Below are 14,356 nucleotides of genomic sequence, written 5' to 3'. Positions count from 1 at the left end.
AAAACATTAGAACACGCTTAAGGCTAAGGAAGTGGATGATGGAAATTTTTCTGGTGTGTCTCCAATAATCTCTATAGGGTGAAAATGCCATGTCTAGCCCATTATAGGAAAGTTTCATTGAGCTTAGGAGAGAGGGTCGGCCACAGAAGGCAAGGTCCTGGGTTTTCATTACCTCCTTGGCTAGTTTTGGTGAGGAGATAACAATGGCAGGCCTTGAACCCAGTTGAAGAGAAAAGATGGGACCGTATTTTTTGGAGAGTTCATATAGCTTCAAACAAAGGGTAGAACTATCGAGTAGATAAAGATTGCCAATCAAAGGAAGACCTCTAGGGCCTGGTGGAAAGGTTGGTTTCTTAGATGTTTTGCGTATTCGTAAGAGGAATAATAGCAAGATGGGGAAAGCTAAAAGAACAAACGGTAACATTTTTTCCATGAACGATTAGAAAATGAGAGAGAGAACAAGAGTTTTCGTTGCAGTGGGATGAGATTTGCTTGATCAAGTGGGTAAATATATATGTGTATGAATTCCCTCGTTCCGTTTTGGTAAAACAATTACGTTCAGTTGATTATTAATGTGGTTAACGTCAATAACATCTTTATGTTGTAGCTTCTTAAGAAAAAACAGAGAGAAAAGATTCTGAACTTCAAAATGTGGTGAAAAGGCAAAATACTATTAGAGGGTAGTTGTTTATCTAACGCTTTTGCGAGATGTTTATGTCATCTTGTTTCCTCGTTGTTTTGGCTCTTTTTAATGATTTGACTTTCATGTTTAATTTATGATGTAAAATGTTTCATTGGCTATGTACAAATCAGTCCATGCCATGATGTGATTTAGAAATGGAGATGTGACTCGTTTGTGAAATGTATGCATCGTTATCATGCTGATCCTGCACGAACCAAAGAATTATTCTTGATGAGTCAGGCAATTAATACAAGTCTATTCAATTTGTAAGGAATCACTGAGGACTCTACAACTATAAAGCATAACACATAGTAAGAAAGTAATTCAGAATTCTTTCGGGTATATGGATACAGTCTTCTTCTTAGTGGGAGTTCTTTCACTTTTAGTTTTCAAGTTGATTTCTTGTTCGTTAATACCAATCGATGAATATTTATTAGAGGTCTTTCGATTTCAAAATCAGTTTGGTTCGATTAGCAAGGATAATAGATGTGTAATTAATGTATTAATGTATAATCTACTATTTTATCTCGAATTTCTATTTACTTTTTGATGGACTTTTGATTAGGATCGGCTTAATTACGATACAAACATGTCTACTCATGATTAAGCTTTTAAACAAAATGATTTGGAATTAATCCCCTTCGGCTTGACTATTCGGTCTCTAAGATACTTCGACCATTCGTCTGATTGGAATGGATGTCACTAACTGTCTAACTAAGAATTAACCAAACAAGACATTGTACACCGACATCCCAAGCCCTCACACTATATAAGTTGCAAAGGGGTTCTATACTTTGGTTGCTCGATGTTGTATCGTCTTTTATATTTTTCATTTGTGTTGAATTATCACCATTGAGGGAGACAGTTGTGACGCTTCTTTTGGTTTTGTCTCTTTTTAGACAAATAGCGTTTAACTTGTTTAAGCTTTCTTTTAATGTTTATATTTTTATGTCTTTTAAGATATTTTGTCAGAGACATTGTCTCGACCTATTCTGTTTTCGACAGCTACGTTGAGTACCTTTTTCAGGTATCATCAAGTGTTTGACTTCAACTCTCTTAGACGCTTTAGGCATAACAACTCCTGGAGCATTCCATACCACGATCATCATTGTAGATATACCACCACCATGACTATCCTAGTTATAAACAAACCATGAGCATCACTAAACCATAAACATCATAGTGGAAAGAGTCAGTCTCACTCCTGTACCCTACCTCATCGACTGTAGCTGCTCCCACAGCCCAATATGAAAATTCTCCATAGGTACATTCGACTAGTCCCGCGTTCCAGCTAAGGAACATGCAATCTTGCCACACAAGGACAAGGAAGACACTTTCACCCCACACAAGGAAGGTTCAATATCCGAATAACCTTTCCAATGCACACAAGGAAAAAGGAAGCACATATCCATAGATAGCACCAGAAATTACTAGCTACAACAAGTAAACTTTATCCTCCACTCTTCATGCTCATCATTCACCTATTCAGATACACCACAACACTCACTCATACTCCAATCTCAACTATAGGTCAAACCTAACTCTAAACACAAGAACTATTCTCATTCTCTGCTTAACATTATTCAACTCTCAACATCTAAAGTCCTTTTTAAAAATCCAATGTGAACTCAATATGGACCCGATGTGAATTCCACTTGAACAATATTTCACAAACACATACCACACAACATCAAGCACTCCCCTTGAAAAATATCGAAAGAACTTGTTAACATAACCAAGCAACATGACCACGTCCTAAACAAACACGACAACATACCCAACCCACACAGCAATAATCTGGATACACATCGAAATAATAAAGTAATAGTCACACACTCAAACTATATAGCAACAGTCTAAAATCACAAAAAAAAATAGAACCAGTCCAACAACCATTTCAAACATATACATATTGTCATGTTATACCAATCACACTACAAAACTCTACAATTTTTCGTAAAATAATACATCAAATTGTCAAACATAAAATTTAATTTAGTTACATTTACAATACCATTAAAAAAATCTAAACCACTATTTATTTAACAATAAATAAATTCTCCACATTAAAAATATTTATATTTATATATATATATATATATATATATATATATATATATATATATATATATATTATTTTTATAGTCTACTCAGTTTAATTAGAATCTTAAAAATTCTTACTAAATTATTAATTTTCGCTAACTTCCTATTTAAAATATTATAATATTCAGTTATATTCGAAACATTCAAAAGATTTATATATGTATAAGTATATAATTCTACTTTCGTATGTTATATACTTAACATATTATAAGAAAAATGTATAATATAATGGCATGTCACATGATACATTAAAGGAAAACGTTTCTTCAACAACGCAAATTTGACAATTTGACAACAACACGTGTCGTTATGTGTTGTTTTAAATGATTTTTTTTTAAAGTTTAATTTTGTTTTTGAGGTGTTTTCGGAAAGAAAAATGTTGAACCTGTTGTCGTCTTTCACAAAGTGAAATTCATCTCTACGAAACTCTCTCACTAGTTTTTCCTTTTCCATTCGAAACTCTCGCTCCACCAACGAAATGCTCTTTGTCCATCGCTGTGAAAATCGTTCTTGGGTCCACTGTTCTATCTAGACGAAGTCGTGTGTGTTGGTCCGCCATTGAAGTGTTGGGAGGAAGTCTCGCTTGGGTCCATCGTTGGCGTCATTTGTCGAAAGGTTTCGTTTTTTTGCCGTCGTCGTTGGTCCTTCGTCGGTTGGGTGCGGTGGTCACTTTGTCAGCAACGATTTTCGTCTTTTATCCAAAGGTATTGTTTATTCGCACACGTATCACGCTTCGTTCCTGTGGTTTTTTGGTTTGTCAATGGTTTCTTCCTTTCTTTGTACTCTATATCGTGCAATGGATGTGGTTACCCATTTTCCCCTTCCAACTTGCAAACTCTTTCTATGAATATTTCACTTTCCATGTCTTTAAATTTGCTTTTAGGCACATGCATAGGCTAGCTCATAGACTTTCTCTTCAAATAATGTGTCATTAACGACAAAAATGTAGAGTCTAGTTGTTCCCTTGAGTAGTTCATGACTTAACTTCTCTTCCCTCACTTTAATTTCTCCAAGTTCTTACTGCATGTGCCTTATTATACAAATGTAGGTAAAATTATGAATTTGTAAATATTACATTATCGCTGTCTTCATATTATTTCTAAATTCCAAAATGTTCATTTCAGGAAGACTTGGCTGCGTTTAGGAAGAAGTATTTATGTGATTGGATCCTAGACGAGGATAACGTCCGAAGATTTCAAACGCTGCAACATTTTGGATTACTATAGCATTAGAAATGTGTTCTTGGTTTATATTCTTATTTTATAGAAAATGAATAGATATTGTATAAAATTATACTATTAAATTTTTTTACAGAATTGTACAGAATTATAACAAATGAATACAGCTAAACTATTCTTGATTAATTATTCTTCATATTCATTTTTTTTGTCTGTGTTTTTGGTTGAGTGAGTTTAATCATTAACTTATTGGGTCAAAATTGATGTGTCCCTGTACTGATGAGGAGTTGGACTAAAACAATAGGTTTACTAAATTGGTTGTTGTTGATTGCCTGGAAGTTCTGTTTTTGGAAGACAATTGTTCTCAGTTATGTGCGTGTGTAATCGATTATGAGTAGCCTGTATTCACTTACCAATGAAAAATCACAAATTTGTACCGAAAGTGTAGCGCCACTCCCCTGCTATGGAAGAAGAGCTCCCAATTGAGGGGTTGGACCTAATTTGGTGAAATTTATTGCAAGATCTTCACTTGGTTGGTTGATTTTTATGACCAAGGACGTGTGGATGTACTTAGTAGTGGTTGAAAGGACTTAGGGTGTCCACAAAATTGGTTGCTTATGATTGCATCCAAGTGGTGTTGTGAGGAAGAGGAAGATAGACAATTATGTGCGTGTGTAATCGATTACGAGTAGCTAGTAGAAGACCGAGCACTGTGCGTGTGTAATCGATTACGACTAGCTTTTTGTGCGCCATTTCTCCAAAGCTTTGTCATGTTTTTTCCTTGGAAGAGGGAGTTTCATCATCATTCAATTGGGTTCTTTATTCCAATTTTTCATATGGATGAGTGAGTTTCATGGTCATGGGCGGTATTTATTGCACCAATTGACACGTTAGGCCATTGAATTGTTGAAAAAAAAGGTCGTTTATGTGCTTTCATATAAGCTAGATGAGATCCATCACATTTTTGCCATATATTCAATGGCCTAATATGTTCATTGGTGCAGGGAACACATCCATTCACATGGAACTCAGTCACCCATTCACAAGAAATGCAAAAAGTCACAAACAAGACCAATAACCACCATGGAAAGTAGTGTTCATCTAGCTGGGAAGTACAGTTGAAGTTTCTGTACAAATGACCCTTTTTTCTATGGTAATCGATTACAAGACCCCTGTAATCGATTACCATAGGAAAAAAGGGTCATTTGTACTCAAACTTCAACTGTACTCCCCAACTAGATGAATACTACTCCCCAGGGTTATTTTTATGTCCTTATGGGTGATTTTTTCCATTTTTTGCATGGATGTCTCGTGTTGCTAATCATTGATGGTGTCAAGTGCATCAAAACACAATTTACCCCACTCAATTGTGGACAAAGTAGTTCATATAGGTGTTTAAACCAAGGTAGGTGAAGTCCATATAAGTGTTTGGCTTGTGCTAGTAGAATCACATCACACCTTAATTATACTACTATTTTACCTTCAATTATGGACATTTTATAAAGAAATAAAATAAATTAGAATAATATAAGAAACATGAGACAATAACTTGAAAGTAAACTCGTTTTGGAAGCTTAGAAAAACGTTGTTTTTGAGAAATTAACTGCATCTACTAAAGTGGTCTAAAAATTATGAGTTAGTTATCATTTGAAAGATCTTTGAGTCTACATTCCAACAAAACAAGAATCAACTCATTTGGAGTTCGATGGAGAAAGTTATGAGCAAAACAGCTAGCAAAGGTCAGAGGTGGTAGAAATATATAAAACGTTAACTTTAAGGAATTAACTGCACCTACTCAGATGTCCAAAAATTATAAATTAGTAGTCATTGGAAAGAGTTTTGAGTCTATTTTCTAATAAAAAAAGAATCACATCATTTGGAGGTATGTGGAAAAAGTTATGATTAAAATAGTCAGCAAAGGTCAAGGTTGACAACATGTTATCTTATACGTATATCTTTCCCTCTTGTTGACAGATATATTATTTATTGAAAATGCCGTTTAAAATTTTTGCATTGTAACAACATTAGATGACATATTTCTTAATTAATAAAATGAAAATATTTCCTATGAGACTCGGAGAAGGGGTGTTACAACAGTGGTCATGCACCTCACCTCAGTTAGAGAAAACAACTTAAAATGGACATTTTTTTAAAGAAATCAATGACCTAACCTCATTATTGGTGTAGGGAGCACACCCAATAAAATTGAACTCACTCACCCATCTCAAAAAATGAAAAATTCAACAAAAATAAAGCAATAACCACCATGGGGAATAATGTTCATCTAGCTGGGGAATATAGTTGAAGTTTCTATACAAATGACCCTTTTTCCTCTGGTAATCGATTATAAGACCCCTGTAATCGATTACCAGAGGAAAAATGGTCATTTGTACAGAAACTTCAACCGTACTCCCCAACTAGATGAACATTACTCCCCAGGGTTATTTTTATGTCCTTATGGGTGATTTTTTTCCAGTTTTTGCATGGATGTCTCATGTTGCTAATCCCAAGAGCCCAAACCCTTGGGCCCAAGTTCTCGGGTCAGATCCATTTTTTTGAAACAAAAACGAAAACACACTATCTTCCCTTTGCACGCACCCATCTCCCGTTTGCAATCCCATTTCCCATTCACACCCCCATTTCATTCGGGCTTAAGCCCACTCTATTTTTACAAACAAAAATAAAAAGGAATTGGACCTGGGCACACATTTCAAGATGCACCCCTCATTTTCATCTTTACACCTTGGCAGATACAAAGTTGGAGAAAAAAGATTTTGACCCAAACTAAAGAGCCTCAATTTCACTCCACACCTCTGGTTTTTATCTCTGCACCCCATTCTTATGGGATGTTCTCTTGCTTTTATTTTATTTCTTTTATTTTTGTTCTGCTTTTATTTTATTTTATTTTATGCTTTTATTATTTGTTTGACTGTTAGGATTTTATATGCAACCCCTTGTATGATAGCCCACACCCGTTTGTTTTATTTATATCTATTAGACTTGTTTGTTTCATTCTCCATAAAAATTACAAAAAAAGATATTAAAATTATAAATATTTTAAATTAACAAAAAATATATTTTAAAGGTTAAGCACATGTGTGATCGCACGCATCGTCCTTATGCTAAAAACCTTTTCTGTTTATTTTATAAAAATACCAAAAAACAATATTTTAAAGGTTAAGCACATGTGTGATCACACGCATCGTCCTTGTGGTAAAAACCTTTTCTGTTTATAAAAATACCAAAAAACCAATATTTTAAAGGTTAAGCACATGTGTGATCGCACGCATCGTCCCTGTGCTAAAAACCTTTTCTGTTTATTTTATAAAAATACCGAAAAAATATTTTAAAGGTTAAGTACATGTGTGATCGCTCGCATCGTCCTTGTGCTAAAAACCTTTTCTCTTTCTTTTATAAAAAATACAAAAATATATTTTTAGGGTCAAACACATGTGTGATCGCTCGCATCGTCCTTGTGTTAGAAACCTTTTCTCTTTCTTAAATAAAAAATACCAAAAATATGTTTTAAAGCTTAAGCACGTGTGTGATCGCTCTCATCGTCCTCGTGCTAAAAACCTCTCTCTGTCTTTTATAAAAATATCAAAAAAAAATATATAAAAATCTTCAAAAACTAAAAACAACACTTTCAAGCAAACAAACAGTATTTCTAGCCAGAACTACGTGATCCTTGATTCTCCATCAAAAGTGGAGATACGTAGGAGCAAGGTTAGCCCTTGTCAGGTTCACTTCCCAAAAATCCAAATTTATCCATAATCATTTTCCAAACAAATTTTCTAAACAATTTCCCAAACAAGCTTTCCAATTTCTAAAAGAACTACGTAACCCTGATTTCTCATTTTGAATGAGAATACGTAGGAGCAAGGTCAATCCTTGTCGGGCCCAAAAAACTAAAAAATATATTTTGTTTATTTAGAATTTTATTTTAGGGGATAGTTAAACATTTTGAAAACCACATCATATTCGTGCATTTAGTTAAAGGTACTGCCTTAGGGCAGGCGTTGTAGGGTGCTAACACCTTCCCTACGCGTAACCGACTCCCGAACCCAGAATATGGTTTTCGTGGACCGTGTCTTACTATTTTATGGTTTTTCCGTAGTTTTCCATAATAAACTATGGTGGCGACTCCAAAATCTCTTTTCAAAACCTGTTCCTTTTTTTGGATCGTCGTCCCGTCGCGATTTCGGTTGCGACATATACGATGTATGAACAACAAACAAGTTTAACGATAACAACACGTTCAACCAATTTATAGCCTATAAAAAATGAAAACGAAAATGAAAGTTCATCAAAAACCCAAAATGAAACTAAGCTGTTTGAAGGTGGGTTCGTCGTCGGAATAAAGTATTGTCATTAGTGACGGAGAAAGGAGAACGCGTTTATGCTCTAAAGAGTACTTGTGCACGAAACCAAGAAGTCAAAACGAAAAAAATCATACCTAAAGTAGTTAATTAAATTGTCTTTGTGTTAAATGAAAAAAAGATTACATGTGTTGGTTGTCGAAAACTTCCTCCGAGAAGGGTTTGAACAAAGAAGAAAGTTTCACGTAAGATAAAGTGAATAAATTTTCACCTTCCCGCCCAAACTTTTAATGAATTCATTAACATATAACATCTAAAAAGTATTATTCTAATGTCTTATAGCTCCTTGACGTCTGAGATTAGAACATTCAACATCATATGATAGTACATTTTCAGCTTCGCACCAATAATTTCCTCACTATGACATCGAAAATTGAGAATTTCAACGTCTAATGACCATATGACGTCGCAAAGTATAAATTCTATCGTTGAAATTCAACATTAATTTAGAAAAGTGTTGCAAGTCATTTTTTTACGTTAGCTTTTTCATATTATGATTTTGAATTCGAGATGACAAAACTCTTTTTTGTACTAGTGTCACATATGAAATTAGTTGCATGACAAACTACTACATAACTTATTTTGTCTGTAGGTTGAACAAAATTAGAGCCAGTGTGGCAATACCAAATGTCAAAGTCCATATTAGTGTACTCAAGGGAAACTACATCGGTTATTTCGCCCATAGGCAGCGATTCCTGAACCGAGGCAAAAAGGGGTAGGATTTTGCCTCGGTTCACAGATAACCGAAGTAGTACAATTTTTCCTTTTTTTATTTTTTTGAAGGACTTTTGGCCTCGGTTCCTACTGAACCGAGGCAGTATCTTGGACTCTACTACCTCGATTGGGACCTAAATCGAAGCAATATAGTGGTTTTTACTTTTTTTTTTGTTTTTTCGTCAGTCTTTCTGCCTTAGTTGTAACCTGAACTGATACCATAGAGGGCTTTCTGCCTCGGTTATGGTCACAACCGAGGCGTACTCCCTTGTCAGACGCAAGGCGCGACAACAATGTCGAACGACTGTTGGGGGCAATGGTTGCGGGTAGGTGGCGATTGGGGACGCACGCCGGTTGGGGGCAATGGTCTCGCAGCGGTGGCAATGACGGAAGAGGAGAGGCACGATAGAGGCCGTGGGATAAAAGTGGCAGAGGAAATGGAGAAAGTAGTTGACGGTGATAACAACATGGAGAGGACGAGATGACGACGGCAAACGACAGTCACCAGCGATGGAAGCAAAAGAGAAAGAGTGGTGAGGGAAGCAGAGGAGAAGGGTTCATTCGCGGGGAAGAAGATGAACAGGGAAAGAGTTCTTTTGTTTCGCGATTTCTTAAATTTAAACAGGCTATTACCTTGGTTCTTCATTTAACTGAGCCAATAACAACCTTACTACCTCGATCATAAGTGCAACCGATGTTGTAGAGCCTACGACAGAACGTCTTGAATAAGGGGTTGTCAGTGCATAGAATGTTCCAAATACCTTTTGTCAAACTCTACTGCCTCGGTTGGTTAGAGAACCAAGGCAGTAGCCCTATATAGGAAAGACTGTCAGGTTAAAAGTGTTTTTTCAGAAGCGTAGCAGGGTTTTCTGGCTCGGTTAGTCAGAGAACCGAGGAAATAACCCTATTTCAAAAAGTCTAACAGGTGAAAAGTCCTCTTTGCAGGTGGGTAGCAGGGTTTTCTGCCTCGGTTGTTCACAAAACCGAGGCAGTATCCCCATTTCAAAAAGTTTGGTAGGTGAAAAATCCTCTTTGCAGGTGGGTAGCAATGTTTTCTGCCTCGGTTGTTCACAGAACCGAGGCAGTATTCCCATATAGGCATCTGTTTCTGGACAATTGAGGCATAAAGTTTCGCTAAAACTACGAAAATGTCATCGCACTTTTATACGCTTCTGTTTCTGTAAAATTGAGGCGTATATAGTGCGTAAAAAATCTTTTTTTTTACCAGTAATTTAAGAAGTTGTAAAGAAATTAGAGCTTGTACCAATCTTAATGAATTGAAAATTAAATGCATAAATAGGCAGAAACCGTTTAAAGTGATGCTTTCAGAACTTGAAACAATTCTTAACACCAACACCATGCTTCAAGGTCAAAGGGATCCCCACCTTCTATTTTGAGGTAGGGAATGAGTCTAGATGCATTTAATTGATGTAGGAGAATAATTTAGATTAAGGTTCTACTAAGGAGTAGAGTCTGATTGAGAGAAGAACGAGACACAAACCACAAATGGTTGGGTTCTTCTTATTCAAGAAATAAGGAAGAAATAAATATTCTTGATAATTTTATGTTTTATATTTAAGGGCCAGTGAGTTAAAGAACACTTTTGATGGATAACTAGGTTGTATTTTTTACAAAACTTTCTAGACTTTTGGCTCACATAAGTTCTCTCAAACTTACACATAGATACTAACTCCTCTCAGTTTCCTTTATTCAATAATAGAACTCCTAGTGTTACCTTTCACCACCTTCAATTCTTTAACCCCTAACTCGAAAAGAATAATTTATTAATTAACTTGCTCATGTTAAGTTATTGTACATGTCGTGTAACCATCAACAGGTTTCAATATTGATAGTATGCCTTAAACTTTGTCTCTTAAGATAAGTTGTTTGACATTATAAAATATTAGGCAACATGACATTTTCAAATTGTTTTAATTTAGGGTTTGCAACTTACTAAATTGTCATTTATGTTTATGCAGAAGGCAAGTCTATTGGATGTCAAAATAGAGATTACAAATAGTGATGGAAGATGCAATTGATGATTGGCTCGTGAGACAGATGCATTGGCTTTGAACTAATGTACAAGGCTTTTTCTATTTTTTAATAAAACAAATTTAGAGATATTGGTCTATCACCTATTTATTCGGAATTTTTATTTGAGTTTTGTTCAGTATCATGGGTTACAAGAGAAGGAGACCCCAACGTCAGCCTACCAAATATGAAAAATGATACAAGCATAAGAGTAAATTGATTAAAATTAGTTAAATTTCCTTCTTTTATTTATACCTAAGGGAAATGGTAAGGCTAAACTTTCAACATTATTCTTCAGTTTGGAAGTTCTTCATAGGAATTGAAATTAAGGTGTACTATTATCTTTATAAGCTAACACAACAAACAAAATTTAAGAGAAGCTAATATAGTCATTACAACTTCGAAATAAATTTATCCCACTGTAGGCATAGGGAGAAGGTCCAATAAATTATGCTAAACATACAACACTTCAGGTGTACATGTAGTTAATAAATACCTAAAGACGGAGAATAATCCTTCCAGTAGAAATCTATAAACAAATATGGAGGAGTTAGTTGTGAACCCTTTTTAGGAAGTAAAGATCTCCATATAAATGTGACTTTTATAAAATTGAAATGTATAATAATGTGAGCTTAAATGCATTGGAAAAACTTTAAATCAGGACAATGCCCATTTGCGAAGTGGCAGAACAAGACACTTACCAATTATGTGAGGAATCCTCTACGAATGGTTTTGTCTTTGCGCGTGAGGGAAAGAGATGGATGCTCTGTTAATAGCCTTAACCAAATCCTGGAACAAGAACCCTTTGTGTTCCTCTGTTCGAATGAGGTCACGATGGTCAGCCTCTGCAATGACAGAATGAAGTGTCAGCAATGAAGGGTCTGCGAATGCCTGCGTGAATGACGAAGAGGGCGTTCATGAATGAAAGCTACTATTCTATGGTTTGAAGCAACCAATTCGGTGGAATGCAAATGTGAAAGTTGGGGGAGGGAAACCCAAGTTTTGGGTTTTGCTGATCGAGCAACTAACCGACGACTATATATCCTCCAATAAGTAAATTCACCATGCCATTACCGACGAATTTATTCGTGGGTAAAGACAATAGTAGTACCCGTCGGAAATTCTATCAGTAAATTCATTTTATCAATGACCTAATGTCCGTTGGTAATATTCTGTCGGTAATTTATCATTTTCCTATAGTGTTAAAGATTTACGAAAAAGGTGTCAATGAAGAAACATACCTATGATGAAGAAGTCAACAATTCTCCAATACTCATTTATGTCAAATGATGCCTCGACAATTCTGGTCATAGTTTTGGTATATGCAATCATTCTTTTTTGTTGGTCCCCGTACTTTATGAAAATAATGTAAAAGATCCTCTCCAACATCATGTTCCACAACATAATTTTAACATGCATTATGATGAAAATGAGTTGTAGTTTTCTTATCAACAATCATTCTAGCATTTCTTATGAGTCAAAATTTTCCAGCATGTGTCACAACTTTTTAAGACATATTATAATATATGAATCACATTATGAGAAACTATCTCAAACATATTTTGAATAGTCATCTTAACTACTACAACAATTTTCTAAGCCATATTATAATCACTTTTTGAACCATAATGTGAGAAACCAATACCTTATTATGGGTCACATAATGAGTAGTTTTCACAATTTTTGGACTAGTAATTTCAACCACAAGTTCAAAAATTTCTAAAACATCTTTATAGGAATTGATGAAAAAGTTTCAATAACAATTTAAAGCATACATTCAAGATTTGAAAAAGAAAATGAATCAATTACATACTATATTGGATGACATGAAACAATCTTCATAGTTTAATGAGCCATAACAACAAGCTGATTTTGTCCATTCTTTATTATGTACAACATGTGATTGAAGAAGATGAGGAGAAAAAAATGAAAACAACATAGATTTGGATTTTTATTTATCTAACTTTTCTAGAAAGTTTTAATGCATGTAGTTGTCATAATGGTTTATGCTCTATATGTGTTGAAATTAACTTTACAATACATATTAATGTGTAATGCAAATTCTAGAAGAATATAGAAAATCCTAAGGTAGAAGTATTAAAATGTAATAAAACTTCTAGAATATAGTAGAAAAACCTAAGATAGGAAGAAAAAAATCAAGAACATTCTACATGGGTAAAATTCTAGGACATTCCACATAAGTTGTGGATAACATGTTCTAGAATAATCTACGGGTCTATAAATACCCATGTACTCTACCGTTTGACGCAAGACAAGGCAACGTCTACTACAAACCAATCGATTGGGGTAAATACTTGGGTCTAGCAGAATGGTGCTACAATACCACTATTCATTCAGCTACTAGAATGTCTCCTTTCCAGGTCACGTATGGCAAGGAACCTCCTTCGATTCCTCAATATTTAGCAGGCTCCTCGTCATTAGAGGCAATTGATTGTCTGTTATCAACTCGCCTGAATACCCTCCGAAAGAAACTTCATAAGGTTCAAAATTAGATAGTTGCGTATGGCAAGCGGAGGCAGGTGGATTATTAGGTTGATGATTGGGTCTATGTACGGTTGCGACCCTACCGCCAGAATTTTGTCCGAGGTTCAGCTTATGAGAAGTTGGGCAAGCGTTTTTATGGTCCCTTTCACATACTTGAGCGTGTTGGAGTTGTTGCTTACAAGCTAGAGCTGCCTTCAACTTCCAAAATTCATCCGATTTTTCATTATTTAGTGCTTAAGGCTCATCGTGGCTCTCTCCCTGTTCATCACATTGACTTGTCTTTTGATTTGAGCAAACTTCGTTTAACCTTTGCCTTGGACTGCCCATCGACTTGACTCTCTTTGGTCCGAGCCAATTAAACTTGATTCTTTGGTTTGATTGATTAGGTTTGACTTTCATCCCGATAGACCCAACTCAAATTTCAACCTGAACGAACTCAATTCAACCTTCGACTTTTAAGTGACTAGACTCAATTTTCAAGCTTAACATAAACATAAAGTATATTTAACTTAACTTAAAACCTATCAATCTTGACTTGACCTAAATGAAATCTAACTTTAGACCCAATTTAAATGACTTACTTCACTTAGTCCAACTTAATATCATCTTTCTTGACGTAAGACTGGCTCACATAGACTTACTTATAGATTACTCTTATGCTATGACTGTTCTTTTTTTTTTTTGCTATTTTTATCTTTTGAACTTTTTCTTATATTTATGAAGATTTGGGCTGTGATAAAAAAAATGCTTAATAACCAGTATAG

The sequence above is a fragment of the Vigna umbellata genome, chromosome 9 (genome assembly GCF_029865625.1).
Source record: "Vigna umbellata cultivar VRB3 chromosome 9, Vumbellata_1.0, whole genome shotgun sequence".
NCBI classification, from domain to species: Eukaryota; Viridiplantae; Streptophyta; class Magnoliopsida; order Fabales; family Fabaceae; genus Vigna; species Vigna umbellata.
Note: the sequence above shows the minus strand (reverse complement) of the source record.